Genomic DNA, 26,818 nt, shown 5'->3' with positions numbered 1-26,818 from the left:
TTATCCTTAGACTGTAACCCCTGGTTCTGGACTCCCCGGCCATCGGGAACATCCTTCCTGCATCCAGTCTGTCCAGTCCCGTTAGAATTTTATACATTTCAATGAGATCCCCTCTCATTCTTGTAAACTCCAGCGAGTATAAGCCCAATCGACCCAATCTCTCCTCATACGTCATTCCTGCCATCCAAGGCATCAGTCTGGTGAATCTTCGCTGCACTCCCTCCACGGCAAGAACATCCTTCCTCAGATAAGGCGACCAAAACTGCACACAATACTCAAGGTGTGGTCTCACCAAGGCCCTGTACAACTGCAGCAAGACATCTTTATTCCTGTACGCGAACCCTCTCGCTACGAAGGCCAACATACCATTTGCCTTCTTAACCGCCTGCTGCACCTGCATGCTTACCTTCAGCGACTGGTGCACAAGGACACCCAGGTCTCGTTGCACTTCCCCTTCTCCCAATCTATTGCCGTTCAGATAATAATCTGCCTTCCTGTTTTTGCCACCAAAGTGGATAACCTCGCATTTATCCACATTATACTGCATCTGTCATGCTTCTGCCCAATCACCCAACCTGTCCAAATCATACTGGAGTTCCTCGGCATCCTACTCACAGCACACACGCCCACCCAGTTTTGTGTCGTCTGCAAACTTGGAGATATTACATCTAGTTCCCTCGTCTAGATCATTTATATATATTGTGAATAGCTGGGGTCCTAGGACCGATCCCTGCGGTACCTCACTAGTCACTGCCTGCCATTCGGAAAAAGACCCGTTTATTCCAACTCTTTGCTTCCTGTCTGCCAACCAGTTCTCTTTCCAAGTCAGCAACCTTGCCCCCAATCCCATGTGCCTTAACTTTACACGCCAATCTCTTATGCGAGACCTTATCGAAAGCCTTCTGAAAGTCCAAATACACCACATCCACTGGTTCCCCCTTATCTAATCTACCAGTTACATCCTCAAAAAATTCCAGTAGATTAGTCAAGCATGATTTACCTTTTGTAAATCCATGTTGACTTTGTCCAATCCAGTCATTGTTTTCCAAGTGCTCTGCTATTACATCTTTTATAATGAACTCTAGCATTTTCCCCACTACCGATGTCAGGCTTACCGGTCTATAATTCACCATTTTCTCTCTACCACCTTCTTTGAATAGTGGGGTAACATTAGCTACCCTCCAATCCATGGGAACTGTTCCAGAGTCTATAGAATTTTGGAAGATGACCAGCAATGCATCTATTATTTCTAGGGCCACTTCCTTAAGTACCCTAGGATGTAGATTATCAGGCCCTGGGGATTTATCGGCCTTCAATCCCGTCAATTTCCCTACAAATACTGATTTCTTTCAGTTCCTCCCTCTCATTAGACCCTATGTTCCCCCGACATCTCTGGGAGGTTATTTGTGTCCTCCTTTGTGAAGACAGAACCAAAGTATGTATTTAATTGGTCTGCCATTTCTTTGTTCTCCATTATAAATTCCCCTGATTCTGACTGCAAGGGACCTACGCTTGACTTCACCAATCTTTTTCTCTTCACATATCGATAGAAGCTTTTACAGTCAGTTTTTATGTTCCCTGTAAGCTTACTCGCATACTCTATTTTCCCCCTCTTAATTAATCCCTTTGTCCTCCTTTGCTGAATCCTGAACTGCTCCCAATCCTCAGGTTTACTGCTTTTTTTGGCCAATTTATATGTCCTCTCCTTGGATCTTATGCTATCCCTAATTTCCCTTGTTAGCCACGGTTGAGTCACCTTTTTTGTTTTATTTTTACGCCAAACAGGGATGAACAAATTCTGTAGTTCATCCATGCGATCTTTGAATGTTTGCCATTGCCTATCCACCATCAACCCTTTGAGTAACATTCCCCAATCAATCCGACCCAACTCGCGCCTCATACCATCGTAGTTTCCTTTATTTAAATTCAGGACCCTAGTCTCTGAGTCAACGACTTCACTCTCCGTCTTAATGAAGAATTCTATTTTATTATGATCGCTCCGACCCAAGGGGCCTCGCACAACAAGATTGCTAATTAATCCTCTCTCATTATATAATACCCAGTCTAAGATGGCCTGATCTCTAGTTGGTTCCTCGACATATTGGTCCAGGAAACCATCCTGTATGCACTCCAGGAATTCCTCCTCCACAGTATTGTTACTAATTTGGTTAGCCCAATCTATATGCAGATTAAAGTCACCCATGATAACTGCTGTGCTCTTATTGCACACATCTCCAATTTCCCGTTTAATGCCATCCCCAACCTCCGCATTACTGTTTGGGGGTCTATATACCACTCCCACTAACGTTTTCTGCCCCTTGGTATTTCTCAGTTCTACCCATACAGATTCCACATCATCAGAGCTAATATCCTTCCTTTCAATTGTGTTAATCCCCTCTTTAACCAGCAGATAATACACTTAGCATCACTGCACATTAAGGAAGTGAAATCCTTTACTGTAATGATGCATATATGACAAAGTGGGTACCATCAATGTGCCCCTGAACCTGGGGAAATCCAGCCACTTTATAAAATTGTATCACCACCTCCCGTTGATGGGATGTGTCTACTGGGAAACAGATGAACTGTTTGATGAACTCTGAAACAGAGCACCTGTTAGCTGCTTTATGCATCATTGGCTGCAGAATGACTATTGTTACACATATCCCACGATATTGCCTGAAATTAACCTGCCAAGTATAAAGCGAGTGCCAGTGGTAGTTCAGGTTGATGTAGGCTCCATGGCTGGTGCAATCAGTTGGAACCTCTTATAACCTCTTGTGGGAAGCAGAGCCTTCTGATGCACTGGCATCTTGACAAGTTCAGGTGGGAGCATCTGTGTTGGCAGACATGGTGCAGGCGAGTACCAACGAGCACCTTAACAGTCTGACATCCCATATTGTTTCCTCTTAGTCTTCCTCCTCAAATATTCACAACAGCTTCCTTTTCAACCACCTGGCTGACTAAAACTGACAATTGCTACCAAAAATCCTCAAATAATCTTGGATGATTTTCAACACAAAGTTATTTAGTATTTTCTCCCCTTATTCCACCTCTCTTTGTTACCCTGTGATATGCTGCATTCCCTGGGTAGGTCACTGTATGCAAGGCCTTTCTTGAGTGTCACTTTATAGCTGGATGTTAGGTGGTACATAGTGATCCAGGGTGACGCCCCCTTGGTTTTCCCCTCGGTGAAGGGAACTTGTTATGTGCTGCACCACAGGTGTGAACCCATGTCCCATCACTCCAATGAACAGTAAGAAACACCAAAGAATAAGAAAAATTAGACAAATCAGTCAGTCAGTGTTGCAGGACTCCAGTCTTTTTAATGGTTCTCTGAATCTTCTTCACTGACTGTTCGATTCCCTTAAGTCTAATCTTCATTTTTAATGGAGGCGTACAGACTTACACAAGGATCAGAAAATAAATAACTGGAAGGAAGCATTTGATAGAATACAAAAGCTTCCTGGCTCCATGCAGTAACAACCTTTTTTTTTTTAAAAATAAGCATGCTGTGGTTTTCTACAGGAGCCTGTTAAAAAAAAAAAAAAAAAACCTCAGTACCCTTTCAAAACTCCCAAAACACAATTTTTTTTCTTTTATAAAAATGTTCTGATGAAAGGTCTATCTAAAACGTTAACCGGTCCTCTGTTTTCACACACCGACAAACCTGCAGTGTATTTCCAGCATTATCTGTTCTTATTTTACATTATATTATAGAAGATAGAGAATTATGAATAGTGTTTTAGCCTTGCAGAAAAATATGTTTCTGCTGTATTTGTGCCACAGAAAGTATATATGTTTTAAATAGTTTTGAAGGATGTTCAATATTCTGAGTGTCAAGTTGTTCTACTTGAAGTGGTCAGGGATTCTCAAGCCTGTTCTCAATGGATGTAAGCCAACTGCATGGTCACCAACAAAATTCTAGCCATAACAACTTAAGCTGGAAGAATGCATGCAAAAAATCAGCTTTGGACACCCAATCAATGTTCAAACCCAACAATCCAACTTACTGGACAATTTGAATCCAAACCGATGAAAATAAGTCAAAGCTAGTTAGTTGAAAATTAAATGAGTATTGCAATCTGTAGCATCACCCAAGCTCCTTCACAAGGTCTTCCTTTCTTTTTAAACTTGGTTTACCAACACCAACTGCAGCAATACCTGCTTGTTATCAACCTGTTTTTCCACGAGAAGTCGGCTGTTAGGTTCTACACGATCCGATCCCGCATATTTTTCATTCTACTTTTAGATAGTAATGTGCTTAGTTTGGTACCTGAAACTGATGGTAAATGGCTTTCAGGTGTTGTAAATGTAATTGGTTGATGTGGAGAATTGCTTCTTAAATGAGGATTTTCAACTTCATGACTCTTGTATGCAAGTCTATTCCATACATTGATCACTCTGTGTGTGAAGAACTTCCTGCTTTCTGTCTTAAATTCATTTTTTACTAGTTTGAACCTGCTCTCAATTTAAAAGTAATATTCTGGATTTATCTTATCCACTTAAATATCTTGTATGCCTCTATAAAATCACCTCTCTGACACATCCTTTCCAGGCTGAATACACCACATTTCTCCAGTCTTTCCTCTCAACTCAGACAACTGACACTACAGGCACTGGAGAAGTACCAATAGATTGGAAACAGACCAATGTGGTGCCAATATTCAAACAAATGTTGATTGTTACTATGCATTGGTTGGACATGTTTAAGGTCAAGTCTACTTAGGCCTCTAAATAGATAAATATTGGCCAGGACATCAGGGAGAACTTCTCTGCACTTCTTCAAATAGTGCCATGGGATCTTTTGTGTCCACCTGAGGGGGCAGATGGGGACTCTGTCTAACGTTTCATCTGAAAGATGGCACCTCCAACAGTGCAGCACCCCCTCAGTACTGCACTGTGGTGTCAGCCTAGATTATGTGCTCAAATATCTGGAATGGGACTTAAACCCACAACCTTCTCGTTCAGAGGAGAGATTGTTACCACTGAGGTCAAGTTGACACCCAAGATGATTCTGACCTACCCTCAGGTCCAATGTTACTCCAAGTGATTACTCTTTCTCCTATATTATTAGTCTTTCCAATACTACCAGTAAAATAGCCAACTTTATGGTTCTTGCTAAGTCTTGCAAATTATTTTTACTAGGAGGAGCAAACTTGGGCTTTTCCACGGTAATATCGCTGTTAAATACCCCATTAAATGTTAAGCCTTGTTAGATAAAGGTGTAACTGGGGTTTTTAAAGAGTGTATTGACTGCAAAACAAACGTATGGCCCTGAAAACTAATTTTAATTTTGCAGAGTGTGAAATTTTTCCATTATGATAAAAATTACAAATTTTAAGAAACTTAAAAAAAATTAAATTTAGATGATTATTATTTTAGGTTCCACCTTATCACCATGCGAGAGCCCCATCTTTGTTTTGCTCCCGAACACTTTTAAAAAGTCGGAGAAAAAAAAACAGGTTCTCATATACTGCTTCTCTGCGAGAATTCTGCAATGTGATTGGCTGCTTAGACAGCTTGTTGACGTCACAGCAGATCGCGTTAGGGATTCCCCACTATACTGCACTGAAATCGCTTACGTGTCGAAAAAGGCAAACTTCTAGCAATCTCTGTGGGTAGTTTTCTTTGGGGCCATTGGTGAACGCATTTGCTTCGCCGCTGACCGCAAATTCCAGGCCTATATCTTATCTGCTGGATTGTAGTTTACCATAACTATTTTCCTAGAACACACATTTCATGCTGAATGCAAGTACAACATCCACCATTTAAATTCCCAATTACAGTACATTCAGAAACCAAAAACCAAACTATTTGACTCATACATTTCTAGCTGTGAAACTGAAAGTGGCATACACATACACCGTAAACAATAAATATTTTAATAATTTTTTTCTTCTCACAAGAGTTAAGATATGAATCTTTACCTTGTGAACTCTCCAAACAAATAATTACATTTAACACCTCTACGTCATACCTTATAGCTGCAGCATTTACACCATCTTATTCTGTGCTGTAAAATTATCATTTTACCATCTTCTTCCTCATGTAAATGCATGAGGCACAAAGACCTGGGGAGGAAAAACAAACAAAAAACACACCATTAAAAACAGCTGAATCTAGTACTAATCTCTGATGCAAACTGCTGAACAATAAAGGCAATTTCTTGCCTAAATTTATTTAAATATTTCCAAACCTGTTATAAAAATTAAATGTTGCTTGTTTGTTTAAGATTTTTTTACAGAAATGGGGCATAACTAATGGAAGTTATACTTGTTGTTTGGGGTGGGGGGGGGGGGGGGGGGGGGGAGATTTACTGGGAGAATGTAAAATAGTATCATACAATCATCCATCAGCTGCCCTAACTATATAATGAAATGTTGAAAATTACCTGCGTATCTCACTCGTAACCACCTATCTGGTGGTGATAACTGTGGATTAAAAGTATATAAATTCCACAAGTTTAAAAAAAGTCTCTTATTTCAGTGCTAGTGGACTGAAAATTGTGAAAGTCTCAAGTTTGTTAACATGTTTTATTCTCTTTTTAGATGCTGATGAACCTACTGTGCAATTCTAGCATTTTCTATGCTTATTTACATGTTCAGGTTACCATGCTATGATATCTACGAAGAACTGCAAGGCAATGGAAGTGATTACATGCAATATCTGGGTTTTTCCTCATGGTTTCTCCATCAGAATTCTCTGAAGTGGAGAAAAATTGACTAGCTGTTGTTCATAATATTTATTCAAGAAATGCACCTGTCTTGGCAACTAGCCAATTAATTAAATTCTGCTGCAAGCGTTCAGATTTATTTCTGTAAAGGAAAAAACTGGAGAAAACATTTAAAAACAAGTAATGTACAGCTCCCATTACGTTCCAGTAGGTAAAGGTACCATTTGGTGTAGTAGAGTTCGACAGAGCAGAAGGTCAATTCCAGGTTTGTGTTGATCAGCTGATCTCGGGTACAGTGGTGGAAGGGGCAGTATAATTGGTCTGAGTGCCCTCAGGCTAGGGTACCCATTCTTCATTGTTATCTAATGATCCCTTCTGGAAATTGTGCCTATGTGACTGTCCAAGTATGAACAGTATTGGGGTGGCTGCCATGCCTTCCCATAAGCAACACTCACTATTTCAGCTTGAGTGAAGAATGAATTTATTGGTGCCTTTGGAACTGTATCCCACCATGAATTAGAGTCTTCAGGAGAGAAAGGAAGAAATATTAACACACTGCCTCAAATCAATTAGTGTAAAATACTAAGTTAAAAGCCACAGAATTTCCGACTAATAACTGTTTCAATGACAATATATAAACCTTTCTTGCAAATGTCACCACACAACAACAAACTGCAACTGGCACCAACATTGATGGTCACCATCAGCACAAAAAACAATAAACCTACATCACAATAATATATCTATCTATAGTATATCTCCAGCTATTATATATTAAATTCAGTATGTGGGGCACGTGTTTATTGAAAACTTTCACGGGAACCTATGGGCAAACATATTGGCCCAGAAATTCGGGTCTCCATGGGTGAGTACGCACGGGGTACGCACCCGTAGGCCCAATGGAAGTGCCGGTTTCCTGCATACACTGCGCATGCGCGGGAAACCGGCACTTCCGTTCCTCTGAAAGCAGGGGTTCAGAGGTCGAACGCGTGCGCGGGGGAGGCTGCGCATGCACATCGAACTTACGTTGTTTTTTATAACAGGTTTTCCCGGGAAGGTAAGTCTGCAGAAGTTAGAAATGTAAAAAGCAGGCATAAGGCCTGCTTTTTACAAGGTAAGTGGTGAATTAATTAAAATTAAAACATTTTTTCCACAGGTTTATTATTTTTAAATACTTTAAAGCAAGGTAAGTTTATTTTTAGCCCCGTTAGAAAATAAAATTATTTTTTTCAAAAATTTAAATTGTTTAAAATACTTATTTCATTTAATTTATAGTTTATTTTAAAAATGTGATTTAAAAAAAAATTTATTTGAAGATTTAGCGATGTTTTGTAAGAAGGGGCCCGTAGTATATCTAAGTTTGACAGGACTTCCTGTCAGACTTATGAATGAAGCATTCCCTGCTCCGATTGGCTGCCCATGGCCGTGATCCCAGGGGACGCATCGAACTAACTGCGCCCCTGGGATACGCAAGCACTCCGCGCCGGCAGCTGGAGCAGGCCCCGGATCGGAATTCCACGGGGGCCCACAGCACAACGGCCGGCGCGCTAGGTAAGTGCAGGTCGGGGGCTTACACCCGCGGGAAGCCCCCAACCAGAATTTATGGGCCATGATACTGCCAGTAGTGTCAGTTATGCCTATAAGTGGCGGTGGGATGAGTTTTCAATGTTAAGGGTGTCAGAGGTTCACCCGGCCTGGTGTCACACATAATAGGTGCTATGTAATAGTGAGAGTATGCGGTTATTCATTTTAATTTCTTCGTAACTTCTTTAGTTTTAAAATATTTTTCCACTTCTGGGCCTCCTGGTCCCGTGTCTGTCACCCACTCACTTCCCTCCTGCCCACCCAGCATATTGTTTTAAAAAAAACTTTATAAATATTAAATTAGTATCAGCTATTTTTTGGGCCTGCTCTCTGTCCCCATGGTCCCAACACCAGGTTAAATCTTCATTTCAACTAAAGACTAATTTTTGCACAACAGATACATGATTCACTGAGGTGTGACACATTGATAGTACTAAAAGGCAGGCATGTGTTAGATTCAAAGCTTTCAATTCTCTAGACGTAATGAACAAAACTATATAGCGGATTGGGGTTCATACAAAGGGCAACTGGACAGGTAAAGACAGTATTAGAAAAAGTAAGAGAAAGACAAATCACAGAGGGCAAGAGGAATCTAAAAGCATGTTAAGACTAGAAGGAAGATCAAAAGATAGATTGGACCATTAATCTATAAACTGGGACAAATTACAGATGATCAGGATATGGTAAATATATTGAATGGATTCTTCACATCAGTTTCAACAAAGGAACACTACAGAAAAATTCCAGCCAAGTAAACAGAAAAATTCCAGCCAAGTAAACCTGTAAATGATTAATAATACATATACTGTAGAAGTTAGCAAAGAATGTGTTAAGCAAAAATAAAATGAAAGGATCACCAATGACAGATGCTGATCTGGAAAAGGATTTGAAAGTAACCATCAACAACAACCGGAAAGTATCCGGTCAGTGTGAAGGAGTTACAAAAAAGCAAACCAGTGCCTCTAGAGGGCACTGGATTACAAGTCGGATAAGTAGTATAATGCAAGATCAAATGGTGAGGATAATTCTGGGGTATGCCATGCAGTTTTGGTCACCCTACCTCAAAAAGAATATGGATACTTTACAAAGAAATGGCCATTTAGTCCATTAAGCTAGCTCCATACAGCTTTCTTTCATGGATTCTGTCTCTTCTGCCCCTGCCCCCGCCCGCACTACCACTAATTTGATTGTGGCCCTACTTTTCATTGAAAAACATCAAAAATCAATCTGCGCCATCAATATCTCTATAATCTTAGTGCTCCTTAAAGTAGGTACAACAGGTGGTAGTAAGAGTAATTGTGAGGGAAGTCCATGATAGTATAAATGTACATGGGTCTGGATTTTCCTCCAGGACTATTTTGCATCTTGTCCCCATTTCCCTTCATTTTTCATCACTATATCACCCAAGTTCAGGCAGCATACCAGAGGAAATTCCAGCCCAGGAAGTCTGAACGGAATATGTTTTTAGTTTTCTTCCTCTAGCTCCTAGAGACCCTACAATCATACCTAGTATAGCACAGAAACAGGCCATTCAGCCCAACCAGTCCATGCCAATGTTTATGCTCCACTCGAGCCTCCTCCCATCCTTCCTCATCTAACTATCAGCATAACCCTCTATTCCTCTCCTCTTCATATGCTTATCTAGCCTCCCCTTAAATGCACTTATACTATTCGCCTCAACCACTCCCTGTGGCAGCGAGCTCCACATTCTCACCACTCTATGGGTAAAGAAGTTTCTGCTGAATTTCCTATTTTATTTCTTTGTGACCATCTTATATTGATGGCCTCTAGTTTTGCTCTTCCCCACAAGTAGAAACACACTGTGTCTACTCGATCAAAACCTTTCATAATTTTAAAGACCTCTATTAGGTCATCCCTCAGCCTTCTCTTTTCAAGAGAAAAAAGACTCAGCTTGTTCATCCTTTCTGGATAGGTATAACCTCGCATTTCTGGTATCATCCTTATAAATCTTTTTGCACCTTCTCCAGTGCCTCTATATATCCTTTTGATAATATGGTGACCAGAACTGCATACAGTACTCCAAGTGTAGTCCAACCAAGGTTCAATACAAGTTTAACATAACCTCGCTACTTTCCAATTATCACTAGAAATAAACCCAAGTGCTTGGTTTGCCTTTTTTATGGCCTCATTAACCTGTGTTGCTACTTTCAGTAATTTGTACTCCCAGATCCCTTTGCTCCTCTACCCCATTTAGATTCTTATTTTCCAAGTATTTTGTGACCTCATTTTTCTTACCAAAATGTAATACCTCACACTTGTGTTGAATTTCATTTACCACTTATATGTCCATTCTGCAACTTTATTAATGTCTTCCTGTAATTTGTTGCAGTCCTCAGTATTGACTATCCCCCAAGCCGACACAATTTGGTGTCATCCGCAAATTTAGAAATTTGTGTTTTTGATTTCAAAGTCTAAATTATTAATATAAATAAATTGTGATTGATATACCTATCAATTCAGTCCATGAAAAGCGACGAGTTAAGGTAGTAACTATAGGTTTTTATTGGCTAAATAACAGAGCCCACCCTTGTGGGTGATCGGTTCCAACAAGGAAGAATACTAGCCAAGCGGTCACCTTTATACCTGGGCAAGCAGGCGGAGCCATGGGCGGAGTCAGCTGAGGTATGCCTAGGTATAACAGCGTGCGTGGCAAGAGGTAACCTTGTGTAGTGATAACAACAGTGTAAACAGTGATAACAACAGTGTACGGTTGTGAACGGTAACAGTGGTTTACCACATTCACCCCTTGTTTAAAATTGAGTCCAGCGGGGTGAAGTATACTACCAGTTCGTGTATGTCAGTCTCTCAGGAGGCCTCGTAAGCCTTTCTGATCGGCGCAGCAACGGCGGCGGTGGTGCAGTATCCGATGTTAATGCTGGTGTCTGCGTGGTCGACGAAGGCTCCTGGGGTTCCGGCATGCCGTCTACAGGAGCTGGACTTGGGGGAGTGGTGGGGGGTAACGGTGGTATCTCAGGGGTGCCCGAGGGTGCGAGGTCTCGCAAGGAGACAGTGTCCTCCCGCCCATCTGGGTATGCCACATAGGCGTACTGGGGGTTGGCGTGCAGGAGGGCCACCCTCTCGACCAGGGGGTCCGTTTTATGGGTCCTCACGTGCTTCCGCAGCAGGACGGGCCCCGGAGAAGTCAGCCATGTTGGTAGCGAGGTTCCCGTAGTTGACTTCCTGGGGAAAACAAACATTCGTTCATGGGGGGTGGCGTTAATGGCAGTGCAAAGCAGTAACCGGATGGAGTGGAGCGCTGCCGGGAGGACTTCCTGCCAGCGAGAGGTTGGGAGGCCCTTAGACTTTAGGGCTAAGAGGACGGCCTTCCAAACTGTCGCGTTTTCTCTTTCCACCTGGCCGTTCCCCCGGGGGTTGTAGCTGGTGGTCCTGCTCGCAGCAATACCTCTCGTGAGCAGGAACTGGCGAAGTTCCTCGCTCATGAAGGATGCGCCCCGGTCGCTATGTATATAGTTCGGGAACCTGAACAAGGCGAAGAGGTCGTTCAGGCATTTGATGACCGTGGTACTGGTCATGTCTGGGCAGGGGATGGCAAAGGGGAAATGGGAGTACTCGTCAATAATGTTGAGGAAGTACACATTACGGTCAGAGGACGGGAGGGGCCCCTTAAAATCGATGCTCAAGCGCTCGAAGGGGCGGGTGGCCTTGATCAGGCTTGCTCTGCCCGGCCTATAGAAATGCGGTTTGCATTCGGCACAGGTTTGGCAGTTCCTGGTCATGGTCCTGACCTCGATGGAGTAGGGCAGGTTGCGGGCCTTAATGAAGTGGTAAAGTCTGGTGACCCCGGGGTGGCAGAGGTCGTTGTGGAGGGTCCGCAGTCTATCAACTTGCACGTTGGCGCATATACTTCGTGATAGAGCATCTGGGGGGTCGTTGAGTTTACCAGGCCGGTACAAGATATCGTAATCGTAGGTGGAGAGCTCAATTCTCCACCTCAAGATCTTGTCGTTCTTGATTTTGCCCTTCAGCTTGTTATTAAACATAAAAGCAACCGAACGCTGGTCGGTGAGGAGGGTAAATCGTTTGCCTGCCAGGTAATGCCTCCAGCGTCGTACGGCCTCCACAATCGCCTGGGCCTCCTTCTCGACAGAAGAGTGTCGGATCTCAGGACCCTGGAGGGTCCTTGAGAAGGCGGCCACAGGTCTCCCCGCCTGGTTAAGGGTTGCAGCTAGGGCGAAGTCGGATGCATCGCTTTCCACTTGGAAAGGGATGGACTCATCCACTGCGTGCATTGTGGCCTTCGCAATGTCTCCTTTTATGAGGGAGAAGGCTGCGCCTGCTTCTGCTGTCAGGGGGAAGGAGGTGGACTTCATGAGGGGTCTGGCTTTGTCCGCATAATTGGGCACCCATTGGGCATAGTAAGCGAAGAGCCCCAGGGTTCTCTTCAGCGCCTTTCGACAGTGGGGGAGAGGAAGCTCCATGAGGGGGCGCATTCTTTCGGGGTCGGGGCCGATGACTCCGTTCTCTACTACGCAGCCGAGGATGGCAAGGCGCGAGGTGTTAAACACACATTTCTCCTTATTGTAAGTGAGGTTCAGCCGTTGGGCCGTACGGAGGAATTTCTCCAGATTAACATCATGGTCCTGCTGGTCGTGGCCGCAGATGGTGACGTTATCTAGATAAGGGAACGTGGCCTGCAGCGCGTTCTGGTCGACCATCCGGTCCATCTCCCTTTGGAAGACCGAAACCCCGTTGGTGACGCCGAAGGGAACCCTAAGGAAGTGGTAGAGGCGGCCATTTGCCTCGAAGGCGGTATACTGGCGGTCCTCAGGGCGGATAGGGAGTTGGTGGTAGGCCGACTTGAGGTCGATGGTGGAGAATACCCGGTACTGTGCAATCTGGTTGACCATATCAGATATGCGGGGAAGGGGGTATGCGTCCAGCTGGGTGTACCGGTTTATGGTTTGGCTGTAGTCGATAACCAGGCGGTGTTTATCGCCGGTCTTAACGACTATGACCTGGGCACGCCAGGGGCTGGTGCTCCCCTCGATGATGCCCTCCTTCAGGAGTCGCTGCACCTCAGAGCTAATAAAAGCTCTGTCCCCGGCGCTGTACTGCCTGCTCTTGGTAGCGACGGGTTTACAGTCACAGGTGAGGTTAGCGAACAAGGAGGGGGGCGGGACTTTGAGGGTGGAGAGGCCGCAGGTGGTACGCGGCGGGCGGTTTAAATTTTGCTGGTTGCAGACTGAGTGGGGGGGGAGGGATCCACCGTAAGCCAAAGTGACACTTTGAAGGTGGCATTGGAAATCCAGCCCTAGTAGGACAGCAGCGCAGAGCTGGGGCAGGACGAGAAGTTTAAAGTTTTTATATTCCGTGCCCCTAACCGACAGGGTCACCACACAGTAGCCGCTGATGTCTGTTGAATGGGACTTCGCCGCCATCGAGATCCGATGGCGCGTTGGCCAGACAGTGAGGGAGTAGCAGCTCACCGTGTCTGGGTGAATAAAACTCTCCGTGCTTCCGCTGTTGAACAGGCAGGTCGTGGCGTGGCCGTTTACTTCGATGTCCATCATGGACTTGGACAGATGATGCGGGAGAGCTTGGTCAAGCGTGACGGAGGCCAGTGTATGGCTGAGTGAGCCGCTGTAGTCTGCAGGTGAGACGGTGGTCGGGTCTGGAGACAAAACGGCGGCCGAGTGCGGCGAACAAAATGGCGGCGCCCATGACGCGGATCCCCACGAAGTTGGACAAAATGGCTGGGAAGATGGCCGCCCCCACGACTCACATGAGGCACTGCTGGCGTCTGTGGCTTTCCCCCTGCAGGCGTTTACGAAGTGGCCTTTCTTTATGCAGCCGGAGCAGGTCGCGTTCCTTGCAGGGCAGCGCGCCCTTTGATGTCTCGCCTGGCCACAGAAGCAGCAGCTGGCGGCCCGATCGCGGAGGTCCACTGCCGCAACAGGTCCCGGGGGTGGCGGTCCCGGTCGATTCCGGGACACCGACGCCGTAGTAGGTCCCAGGGGCGGCGGTGCGAGGGGTATTGCGGCCGGAGTCGGGCCCGAGTCCCATGGTCGCGCAGCACTGTACCTGGAGTACGCCTCGAGGTCCCGATGGGCCACTTCCAGGGAGCGAGCGAGGGCTGCAGCTGTTTTCAAGTCGAGGTCCTTTGATTCGAGCAGTCTTTGCCGTGAGTAGTCGGACCGAAGGCCGTTCACGAAGGCATCGCGGATATTTCCTTCAGTATGTTCTGCAGCCGTTACAGCTTTAAAGTCACAGTCCCTGCCGAGTGTTTGTAGCGCCTGTAAAAATTCATCTACAGACTCTCCTGGCTGTTGCGAGCGGGATCTTAGGAGATGTCTGGCATACATTGAATTTACTGGGCTCCGGTACTGCTCTTTTAGCAGGTTGAGGGCATCCTCGTATGTAACAAGGTCCCGGATGAGTGCAAATACTTTAGGGCTCACCTGGGCGGTCAGGACTCTTAGTTTGGATTCCGGAGGCACGCCGGAGGCTCCCAGGTAGGATTCGAAACAGCTCAGCCAGTGTTCGAAGTCGAGGGCTGAATTCGCTGCCTGTGGGTTTAGATCCAGGTACGGCGGTCGGAGGGCTCGCAGCCAGGTCGGCTGCTGGGGCTGTTGTAGCTGGCCGTTTGGCTGGGGCTGTTGTAGCTGACCGTTTGGCTGCTCCGGTCCATACATTTCAAAATTTAGCCAATAAAATTGATATACCTATCAATTCAGTCCATGAAAAGCGACGAGTTAAGGTAGTAACTATAGGTTTTTATTGGCTAAATAACAGAGCCCACCCTCGTGGGTGATCGGTTCCAACAAGGAAGAATACTAGCCAAGCGGTCACCTTTATACCTGGGCAAGCAGGCGGAGCCATGGGCGGAGTCAGCTGAGGTATGCCTAGGTATAACAGCGTGCGTGGCAAGAGGTAACCTTGTGTAGTGATAACAACAGTGTAAACAGTGATAACAACAGTGTAACAATAGTGAACGGTTGTGAACGGTAACAGTGGTTTACCACAGTGAACAACAGTGGTCCCAGCACTGATCCTTGTGGGACCCCACTTTGCACCTTCTGAACAGCTACTGCTTTCTGTCTTGCAGCCAGCTAGCTATCCATTCTGCTACTTGTCCCCTGACTCCACATGCTCTGGCCTTATTCATTAGCCTATTATGTGGCACCTTATCAAAGGTCTTTTAGAAATCTAGATAAATTACATTTATTGCATTACCCTGTCTACTCTCTCTGTTACCTCTTCAAAGAATTCAATGATAAACAGACTGTGACAGGAAGGGATAGAGAGTGCAACAGATAAGGCTAGAGTTACAAAAATAATAAAAAAGGACAAAACTAAAGGCTCTGCATCTGAATGCACGTAGCATTCAAAACAAAACAGATGAACTGAGATCATATTTATTTATTTATATTTGCGCTGATAACCATTACAGAAACATGACTGCAGGATGACATAGATTGCGACCTGAATATTGAAGGGTACATGACATTTAGGAAGGACAGGAAGGTGGGAAAAGGTGGAGGGGTGGTTCTGTTAATTAATGATGGTATTAGTACAATAGAGAGGGATGACCTAAGTTCAGGAAACCAGGATGTAGAAGCGGTTTGGGTAGAGATGAGAAATAATAAAGGCAAGAAGTCACTTGTGGGAGTGGTGCACAGGCCCCCTAACAGTAACCACATGGTAGGATGGAGTATAAAGGAAGAAATAATGGGAGCTTGTCAGAAGGGTACGGCAATAATCATGGGGGATTTTAATCTGCATATAGATTGGAAAAATCAGATGGGCAAAGGTAGCATAGATGAGTTCATGGAATGTTTTCGGGATAGCTTCTTACAACAGCACGTTCTGGAGCCAACCAGAGAGCAGGCTGCACTAGGCCTGGTATTATGCAACAAGATAGGATTAATTAATGACCTGATAGTGAAGGTGCCCCTAGGTAGCAGCGATCATAATATGATTGAACTTTACATTCAGTTTGAGAGAGAGGAGTGGGTCCAAGACTAGGATTTTAAATGTAACTAAAAGGCAATTATAAGGGCATGAAAGCAGAACTAGCTAAAGTGAACTGGCAAATTAGGTTAAGGGATAGGTCAATAGAGTTGGAGTGGCTGACATTTAAGGGGGTATTTCAAAATACACAGAATATATACATTCCAACAAGAAAAATTCCAAGAGGAGGACCCACCATCCGTGGTTAACTAAAAAAGTTAAAGATAGTATTAAACTTAAAGAAAAAGCATATAATTGCGCAAGGATGGGTGGCAGGTCAGAAGTTGGACAGAATATAAAAAACATCAAAGAATGACTAAACGATTAATAAGGAGAGAAAAATTAAAGTACGAGAGAAAGCTAGCTAGAAATATAAAAACAGATAGTAAGAGTTTCTATAGATATTTTAAAAAGAGTTAACAAAGTGAGCATTGGTCCTATAAAAAGTGAGTCTGGGGAATTAATAATGGAAAATAAGGAGATGGCAGTTGAATTGAACAGGTATTTTGCATCGGTCTTCACTATAGAGGATACAAGTAACATCCCAGAAATAGCTGTAAATCAGGAAATGGAAGGAAAAGAGGAAAAGTATAATCACCAGGGAAGTGGTACTGAGCAAATTGTTGGAGCTGCGAGCTGACAAGTCCCTGGCAGAGAAATAGGGTCTTAAAAGAAGTGGCTAGTGAGATAGTTGATGCTTGGGTTTTAATTTTCCAAATTTCCCTAGATTTGGGGGAAGTTCCATTAGATTGGAAAATAGCAAATGTAACTCCTTTATTCAAAAAGGGAGGGAGACAGAAAGCAGGAAACTACAGGCCAGTTAGCTTAACATCTGTCATAGGGAAGATGTTAGAAACTATTATTAAAGACGTTATAGCAGGGCACTTAGAAAAGTTCACGGTAATCAGGCAGAGTCAACATGGTTTTCTGAAAGGAAAATCATGTTTAACCAATTTATTGGAGTGCTTTGAGGAAGTAACATGTGCTGTGGGATAAAGGGGAACCGGTGGATGTACTGTACTTAGATTTCCAGAAGGCATTTGATAAGGTGCTACATCAAAGGTTATTGCAGAAAATAAAAGCTCATGGTGCAGGGGGTAACATATTAGCATGGACAGAGAGTAGGCATAAATGGGTCATTTTCTGATTGGCAAGATGTAACGAGTGGTGTGCCACAGGGATCAGCGCTGGGGCCTCAACTTTTTACAATTTATATAAATGACTTGGATGAAGGGGCCGAAGGTATGGTTGCTAAATTTGCTGATGACACAAAGATAGGTAGGAAAGTAAATTGTGAAGAGGACATAAGGAGGCTAAAAGGGATATAGATAGGTTAAGTGAGTGGGCAAGGATCTGGCAAATGGAGTATAATGTGGGAAAATGTGAAGTTGTCCATTTTGGCAGGAAGAAGCATATTATCTAAATGGTGAGAGATTGCAGAGCTGTGAGATGCAGAGGGATCTGAGTATCCTAGTGCATGAATCGCAAATGGTTACTATGCAGGTACATATCCCTTGCTTCCCTTAATATTCAAAAATATATCGATCTCGGTCTTGAGTATACTCAACGACTGAGCTTCCGCAGCCCTCTGGGGTAGAGAATTCCAAGTTTCACCACCCTCAGTGAAGAAATTTCTCCTCATCTCAGTCCTAAATGGCCGACCCCTTATTCTGAGACTGTGACCCCTGGTTCTAGACTCCCCAGCCAGGGGAAACATCCTCTCTGCATCTACCCTGTCAAGCCCTGTAAGAATTGTGTGTGTTTCAATGAGATCATCTCTCATTTTTCTAAACTCTAGAGAATATAGGCCTAGTCTACTCAATCTCTCCTCATAGGGCAATTCCCCCCCCCCCCCCACCCCCATCCCAGGAACCAGTCTGGTGAACCTTCGTTGCACTCCGTCTATGACAAGTATATCCTTCCTTAGGTAAGTAGACCAAAACAGTACACAATACTCCAGGTATGGACTCACCAGGGCCCTATATAATTGCAGTAAGACGTCTTTACTCTTATACTCAAATCCTCTTGTAATAAAGACCAATATACCATTTGCTTTCCTAATTGCTTGCTGTATCTGCATGTTAACTTTCAGTGATTCATGTACAAAGACACCCAGGTCCCTCTGAACACCAACAATTCCCAATCTCTCACCGTTTAAAAAATACACTGCTTTAGTATTTTTCCTACCAAAATGGATAACTTCACATTTCTCCACATTATATTCCATTTGCCGTATTCTTGCCCACTCACTTAGCCTGTCTATATCCCCTTGATGCCTCCTTGCATCCTCCTCACAATTAGGTCCCTTCATCCAAATCATTGATGTAGATTGTGAATAGCTGAGGCCCAAGCACTGATCCTTGCGGTACCCCACTAGTTGCAGCCTGCCAACCTGAAAATGACCCGTTTATTCCTACTCTCTGTTTTCTGTCCGTTAACCAATCCTCAACCCATGGCTAGTATATCACCCCCAATCCCATGATTCCTAATTTTGTTTAATAACCTCGTGTGGCACCTTATCGAATGCCTTCTTAAAATCTAAATACACCACATCCACTGGTTCCCCCTTATCTATTCTGCTAGTTACAACCTCAAAAAATTCTAACAGATTTGTCAAACACTTTCCCTTTCATAAATCCGTGTTGACTCTGCCCAATCCTATTACTACTTTTCCACGTCCTTAATAATAGATTCTAGCATTTTCCCTATTACTGATGTCAGGCTAACTGGTCTGTAGTTCCCCATTTTCTCTCCCTCCTTTCTTAAATAGTGGGGTTACATTTGCTACCTTCCAACCCGCAGGAACCCTTCCAGAATCTATTGAATTTTGGAAGATGACAACCAATGCATCCAATATCTCTATCGCCACCTCTTTCAAAACCCTAGGATGTAGGCCATCAGGTCCAGGGGATTTATCAGCTTTCAGTCCCACTAATTTCTCCAGTACTATTTTTTTTACTAATACTAATTTCTTTCAGTTCCTTATTCTCGCTAGACCCTTGGTTCTCCACTATTTCCAGGAAGTTTTTTGCGTCTTCTTCCGTGAAGACAGACACAAAGGGCTCGATTTTCCAAGCCCCGAGGCGGCGGGAAAATTGCAGAATCAGAGGGCAGGAACCCATCCCACCCCCAACCCGCCTCCGTGCCAATGTCCCAGGAGGCGGGTACCCGACCTGTACTGGGAGCCGCCTCCGAGGCCGGAAGGGGATTAGTGCCAATTAACTGCCTGTTAACAGGTAGTTAACAGGCAGTTTTTTGCCTAATCCCTATTTTTAGCCCTGAAGTGTGGGCTGTCCGACGACTCCGAACCACGCCAAGTTAGCGAGGCAGACCGTTGGTCTGCAGGGGTCGAGATGTCCGTTGTGTAGGTGAGTGATGGGTGTATGTGTGCAGAGGTGGGTGTATGTGTGCAGAGTTAAGTGTAAAGTGTTTAATAAGTTTTACTTACCTTTACTTTCTCCTGCAGGATTCCTTCCTTCAGTTCTTGGGAGTCCCTCAGTTCACCGGCACAGAAAGCAGAATGGCCACTGAACTGTCAAAAGTTGCAGCATTCTGCTTTCTGGTCTGGAGAGATCTCTAACTGAGTCGGAGTAGAAGGACTCGAGTTAGAAGACAGATTGTCAGTGTTTGACAGCTTCAGAGCTGTCAAACGCTGATTTTTCATCTGTCAAAAGCTCTTGACAGATGAAATGTCAATCGCTGATGTCACCAGTAACCAGGTGTCCCTTAATTGGCCTGCTGAACCTGCTGGGCAGGCTTAACAAGGTCAATCAAGGGAAAATAGCGTGGGTTAGCCACAAGTCAATGGAGGCGGGACTATAACCCAAAAAGTGGGAGTCCCGCCTTCAAAAGCTCCCCATTGACAAAATTGAGCCCAAAGTATTTGTTTTATTTCTCTTCCATTTCCTTGTTCCCCATTATAATTTCTCCTGTCTCAGCCTGTAAGGGACCCACATTTACTTTCACTAATCTTTTCCTTTTTACATACCTATAGAAGCTTTTACAGTCTGTTTTTGTCTCTCGCTAGTTTACTCTCATATTCTATTTTCCCTTTCTTGATCAAATTCATGGCCCTCCTTTGCGGAATTCTAAAATCTTCCCAATCCTCAGGCTTACGACTCTTTTTGGCAACATTATAAGTTTCTTCAATTGGTTCCATCTTGAAAAATCAGAATGGTCTGCTTTGAGTTTCTTCCTCCTATTACTCCACATATTTACTCCCAGTATCCATCGGACCCAGCTATTGCTAGGATTCAGTTCCACTTTGTCTTGTGGAAAGAGGATGAGAACACTATTAGGAGATAGTGATATTGTGGTTGAATTTCTCTCAATCTCCCCCACCCAGAAATTCCAGATACAACCCATCATAACATGCTCCTGGCCTGCTGAGTATTTCCAGCATTTTCTGTTGTTATTTCACAATATCAAAATATCATTTAACAGTTTTTTTTAATTTATTCATTCACGCAATGTGGGCATCACAGGTAAGGCCAGCATTTATTGGCCTTCCTTAATTGCTCAAGAAGGTGGCGGTGAGCCGCCTTCTTGAACTGCTGCAGTCGGTGTGGTGAAGGCACTCCCACAGTGCTGGTAGGTAGGGAGTTCCTCAGCCATGGTCTACTAAACAGAAGGATACGGTCAAACACAGCTTCTTAATTCATAAATTGCTATTTTCCTAACTTTTTTTGACGAGGTAGGTTGGTGCAAGTTGGTGTAGATGACCAAACAATTTATAATTCCTGTACTGTTTGGTTCAATCTTAACCACTTAATAGCAGTTGTGTGCATACTGTTCTCTCCATTTGGCACCACAAAACTGTTTTTGGATGACGACAGTTATAGTGAAATAAACAAAATAATTGTGAGCATGTGTACTAAAATTATGCAAAAATTGTTAAAAAGATCTGATGCTTCTATATACCTTCCATCCCAAAGGTAACTTAAATTGTAGAGATAAGTTATATTTGCAACCTTAGCGCAAAAGTCTCAAGACAAAGCACACACCCTAACTTTAAATAGTACAATTAGGTCACCCTTTATGTTCAAGGAAGGACGATTCTTCAAGAAGTGATGATTATCTCAAATGGTCATGTGAGGAGAGAACAAACGCTCAGCTGTGATACAACATTTTACTGAATGAAATTGCAGAGATGGCAATAGTCCAAGCACGCTGACAGCATTATTTAAAGGCACATTTTTGTGCGAGACTACACAATAATTAAACAAAGGGTGTTATTGGGTTCAGTGGGATCGGTCACTTCTGTAAGCGGTCCGAGCACCATACTCTTATGGGAATTGACTCACACTGCCCTATATTTACCTGTATCCATCATTGATCAAAAAACGTCAAAAACAATGGTTGTGAGGTGTTCATCAATTTGTAAAGTACAAAATTTCTCATTATTTACATTTACATTCTTTGAGGAAACAGCAACACTGGCTTATTTGCAGTTTAACTACCTACCGTCTCAGAATGGTTTTTTTAAATATAAAAGTTGCAGGAATATACGCTTTTAAAACATTTAAAGTGACTTTTCCCCACAAATATCCAGACCCGTGATAGCCACAGTTACAAACCTTATGGAGCACTCAGCACAGCAAAAAAAATGCATTTAAAATTTTTTTTTTTAAAAAGCTTCGCATTCTGGATTTTCAGCAAGTACAAACAAATTGGAGAATACAGCAATATGTTCCGATGAAGAGTCTACACCCGAGCACGCAACTTATTTGTTCTCTCTGCAGATGCCGATTGATTTACTAAGTGTTTCCTGCATTTTCTGTTTTTATTGTTGGAACTTAAAGAAGGTATTCTTTGGTTAATGACAATAATTAATTGGCAGACTGGTCACGAAAGTAAAAGCCCATGGGATCCAAGGCAAAGTGGCAAGTTGGATCCAAAATTGGCTCAGAGGCAGGAAACAAAGGGTAATGGTTGAAGGGTGTTTTTGTGATGGAAGGCTGTTTCCAGTGGGGTTCCACAGGGCTCAGTCCTGGGTCCTTTGCTTTTTCTGGTATATATCAATGATTCGGACTTGAATGTAGGAAATATGATTAAGAAGTTTGCAGATGATACAAAAATTGGCCGTGTGGTTGATAATGAAAAAGAAAGCTGTAGACTGCAGGAAGATATCAATGGACTGGTCAGGTGGGCAGAACAGTGGCAAATGGAATTCAATCCGGAGAAGTGTGAGGTAATGCATTTGGGGAGGGCTAACAAGGCAAGGGAATACACATTAAATGGTAAGACACCGAGAAGTGCAGAGCATCAGAGGGACCTTGGCGTGCATGTCCACAGATCCCTGAAGGTAGCAGGATAGGTAGTTAAGGCATACAGGATACTTGCCTTTATTAGCTGAGGCATAGAATATAAGAGCAGGGAGGGTTATGCTTGAACTGTATAAAACACTAGGTTAGGCCGCAGCTAAAATACTGCGTGCAGTTCTGGTCACCACATTACAGGAAGGATGCGATTGCACTGGAGAGGGTGCAGAGGAGATTTCCGAGGATGTTGCCTGGGCTGGGGAATTTTAGTTATGAGGAAAGATTGGATAGGCTGGGGTTGTTTTCTTTGGAACAGAGGAGGCTGAGGCGAGACCTAATTGATATGTATAAAATTATGAGGGGCCGAGATAGAGTGGATAGGAAGGACCTATTTCCCTTAGCAGAGGGGTCGATAACCAGGGGACATAGATTTAAAGTAATTGGTAGGTGGCTTAGTGGGGATTTGAGGAGAAATTTTTTCACCCAGAGGGTGGTGGGGGATCTGGAATGCACTGCCTGAAAGGGTGGTAGAGGCAGAGCCCCTCATTCACATTTAAAAAGTACTTGGATATACACTTAAAGTGCCGTAACCTACAAGGATACAGACCAAGTGCTGGAAAGTGGGATTAGGCTGGATAGCTCTCTGTCGGCCAGCACGGACAAGATGGGCTGAATGGCCTCCTTCGGTGCTGTAAATTTCTATGATTCTATGATCACATCCAATGAAGTACTTTTTTTAAACTGTAGATGTAGGGAAATGGAGCAGCCAGTATAAACGCAGTACAATTCCTACATACAGCAATGAAATAAATGATCAGATAATGGGGTAGAGTTTCTGCTTCGGGTGCAGTAGCCGATTCCGGCACAAATTGCGCCGGCTTTGAAAAGTGTCTCCAACTCCTGGAAAAAAAAAAGCGCAATTGAGCGAAAACTGTTTTTGGTGGTGTTGTTAAAGGGACACTGGAACAACTCCCCTGCTCTGGTGCATAGGATCATTTACGTCCATCTGAGAGGGCAGACAGATTCAGTTTAACATCACATCTCATCTCATCTTAAAAACAGCATTTCCAACAACGCAGCTCTCCCTCAGCAGTGTCCGTCTCTGGAGTGAGGCTTAAACCCACGACCTTCTGACTCAAGAGGGGAAGAGTGCTACATATTGAGCCAAGACCGATGGTACGAATAACAAGTCTCAGAAAAAGCCCAACTTATAACACAAGAGGTCTGATCCTATTATGCCCCGAAATACAGGGGTGACTTAATAAAAAGGTAGCCTTCTCAAATAGCATCTAGGAATTAGACATCTGAATTAATTCCTAGCTTGCTGCAAGATACTAAGCACAATTTCCCACCTGGCCTTCTGATGAGGAAGGGAAGACCTAATTAGATCACTGCAGGGTCGAACCTCGACTCCTGCTCCAGTGAAAACCTGTGTGTGGAGCACAAGAGTGGTCGACATTTAGAGTTATGCTTGCTCCAAGAAACTAAAGCAAATAGCTGTTGTGGAAAGGGATGTTGTCCTGATCTATCAACTCGATACTGGACATTCCTGAAGGCCGTTCTGCCTCCATGGTGCGGAGGTTTTATTGGTGTTTCTTAAATTAGTCCAACAAGAATTCTAACTAACTTCCAAAAATGCCCTTTACATCAAATTGCATCTGCTGCTGGTGTAATTTCCAGAGAGGGAAGCTTAATAAAACTAGGCTAATCTGCAAAGCACAATCCCAAATGACATGTTTCTAATTCCCGCACTAATTACTTATAGTGATGCCTACTGTTAGTGTGGTGACCTAAAACTGATAATCAGCACTGTTTCACAGGACTCGCTTATAGAGCAAGACTTCAGCTTTGAATACAGACCACAAAGATATATAACAAGATAGTAAAGCCTCCTGGAATTCTGTGGCATCACACTGCCAATTTCTGCGGCAACCCCAACCAAATTCTGCAGCAAGCCACTGGGACAGAGAGATGGTAACTTACCAGAGACACAGAAAGTGAAGATTCTGCCTGGACGGTCTCAATACAGGACCATGATGCGGAAGCAATAACTTCCATTTATATTAGTTTTTAAACACAGAAATTATCCCAAGGTGCTTCACCGAGGCACATGGGGGGGGGGGGGGGGGGTGGGAGGAACCCAAGCCGAAGGAGGTATTAGGAGGGGTGAATAAAAGCTTTGTCAGACAGGTGAGTCTTAAAAGGATAAAAAGGTGGAGAGGTTTAGGAGGAAAATTTCAAAGTGTAGGTACTAGGCTGCTGAAGGCATGGCCATGGATCATGAGGCAAAGGGAGGGGGGGAAGCATAAATGACCAGAGTCAGCGAAGAGTTTGGTAGGGGGCAGGGGGAGGGTCGTAGCACTAGAGAAGGTTAGAGATGATGAATGAGGCAATGGAGAGATTTAAACATAAGGATCAGAATTTTAAATGTGAGGCTTGGGGGACCAGGAGCCAATGTAGCTCAGAGGACAAGGGTGATGGGCATGCAGAACTTTGTCCAGGATAGGATAGGGGATCGGAGTTTTAGATGAGCTGAACTTTACAGAGGGTGGAGGACGGGACGTTGGCAAGAAGAGCATTGCAATAATCAAGTCTGGAGGTGAGAAAGACATTGATGAGGGTTTCAGCAGCAGATGGGCTAAGATAAAATCAGAGGCAGGTGGAAGTAGGCAGTCTTTGTGATGGAGAAGATATAAAGTTGGAAGGTCAGCTTGGGGTAGAATAGGATGCCAAGGCTGTGAACAGTCTGGCTTAGCCCAAGACAGTGGGCGGGGAAAGGGATGAAGTTTGTGGTGAGGTTAAAGTCAATGTCGTCAGTCTTCTCAATACTTAGCTGGAGAAAATTACAGTTCATTCAAGAACGGATGTTGAACAAGCAGTCGGAGAGCAGAGGCGTCGAGAAAAGCGATGAGGTACAGTTGAGCACCATCAGCATAAACATGGAAGCCAACACCATGTTTATGCATGATGTCTCTAAGGGGCGATGTGTAGATAAGGAAGAGGAAGTGGCTACGGATGGATCTTTGGGGGACTCCAAAAATGATGCGGCAAGGGTGGAAAGAGAAGCCACTGGTTGAGATGTTCTAGCAACCATTGGCCAGAATGGAACCAAGCAAGGTCGGTCTCACCTGAATGGAGGATAGGGGTTGGAAAAGGATTAGTCGCCAGTATTAAAGATTGCAGAGAGCTAATCTACCATGGTTACAGTCATAGAGGACATTATTCATGACTTTGGTTAGGGCCATTTTGGTGATGCAGGAAGGGCAGAAACCTGATTAGAAGGATTCAAATAGGGGGTTGTGGGAGCATTTGACAACATGTTCAAGGCCTCGAGAGGAAAGGGAGATTGGAGATGGGGGTGGTTGTTACGCAAGGTCAGAGGGGTTGAGGATGGTTTTTTTTGAGGAGGAGGTGGTGATGACAGTGGTTTTCAAAGGATGGGACTCCAGTGCTCAAAGAGAGGGAGTCATTTACAATGTCAGCATGGGGGGCCAGGCAGGAAGTTGAATACTCAGCAGTTTCGTGGCAATGGGGTCGAGGGAGCAGGAGGTGGGTCTCATGGACGAAATGAGCTCGGAGGTGCCTTTGGGAAGATGGAAGAGAACCTAGAGTTCAGGGCCACGGTAGGGAGAGGAAGGAAGCATAAAATCACATTGAGTGCCAACACCTGACAGCGACTCCAACAAGCTATGATGATGTCTGCGCTATGAGTGATTAAGTTAAAACATTCAGTCACAATGATATTGTTGAGCACAAAGGCTGGAAGTGGTCTGTGTGATCGCCAATAAGGCAGACTCAACAGCAAAAGATGTGGCCAATGATTTCCTTGCCTCTGCAGCTGAATTAATGAGCTGAAGCTACAGCCTGCTGGCCACAAAACTCTTAGGGTAATTGCAAAAACGAAGGAGAGCAATTAGGCAAAAGCAAAGGGGCTAATGAAACAGCTCAAAACAATTAAGGACAATAGGTTATGACACAGTATGAGGCAGAAGGATCATTCGTAATAAAACGGGCTAAGAGGGTTGCATTCATCCAGAGGGGCACTTAATTATACAAAATGAACTTAAATTGGATTTCTGTTGATTAAATTCTATCCCTGTCAATTAATGCCAATGACCAATAAGTACGGTGCTCTCCAACAAATTTGAGATCATCGTCAGTGTCTTGAAAGAGTACTAAACCGAGCTTGCATCTGACCCGAGAGAAGCTATATTAAAAGGACCCAGCTGCATGAAGCTGCAGTGGAAAAGCCAATGGAGTGTGCTGTATAGATAGAAGACCTTAATAAATCTGTTCAGTGGGAGGA

At 44.0% G+C, this 26,818-nt stretch overlaps 1 protein-coding gene across 5 annotated transcripts in view; it reads right to left on the bottom strand.

Annotated features, from left to right (window-relative positions):
• The window catches only part of LOC147104273 (protein-tyrosine sulfotransferase 2-like), a 129,068-nt gene that overhangs the window by 44,077 nt on the left and 58,173 nt on the right, over positions 1-26,818 (bottom strand). For all 5 annotated transcript variants that reach the window (XM_085961465.1, XM_085961466.1, XM_085961464.1 and 2 more), the window contains one exon: positions 5,981-6,074. The gene's annotated coding sequence lies outside the window, so the exon portion shown is untranslated. The remainder of the gene's footprint in view (positions 1-5,980; positions 6,075-26,818) is intronic.

Source organism: Somniosus microcephalus, chromosome 19 (genome assembly GCF_052327205.1).
Source record: "Somniosus microcephalus isolate GS21.2 chromosome 19, FLI_Smic_1.0, whole genome shotgun sequence".
In the NCBI taxonomy this organism is placed as follows: domain Eukaryota; kingdom Metazoa; phylum Chordata; class Chondrichthyes; order Squaliformes; family Somniosidae; genus Somniosus; species Somniosus microcephalus.
This window is presented reverse-complemented; position numbering and strand designations above follow the sequence as displayed.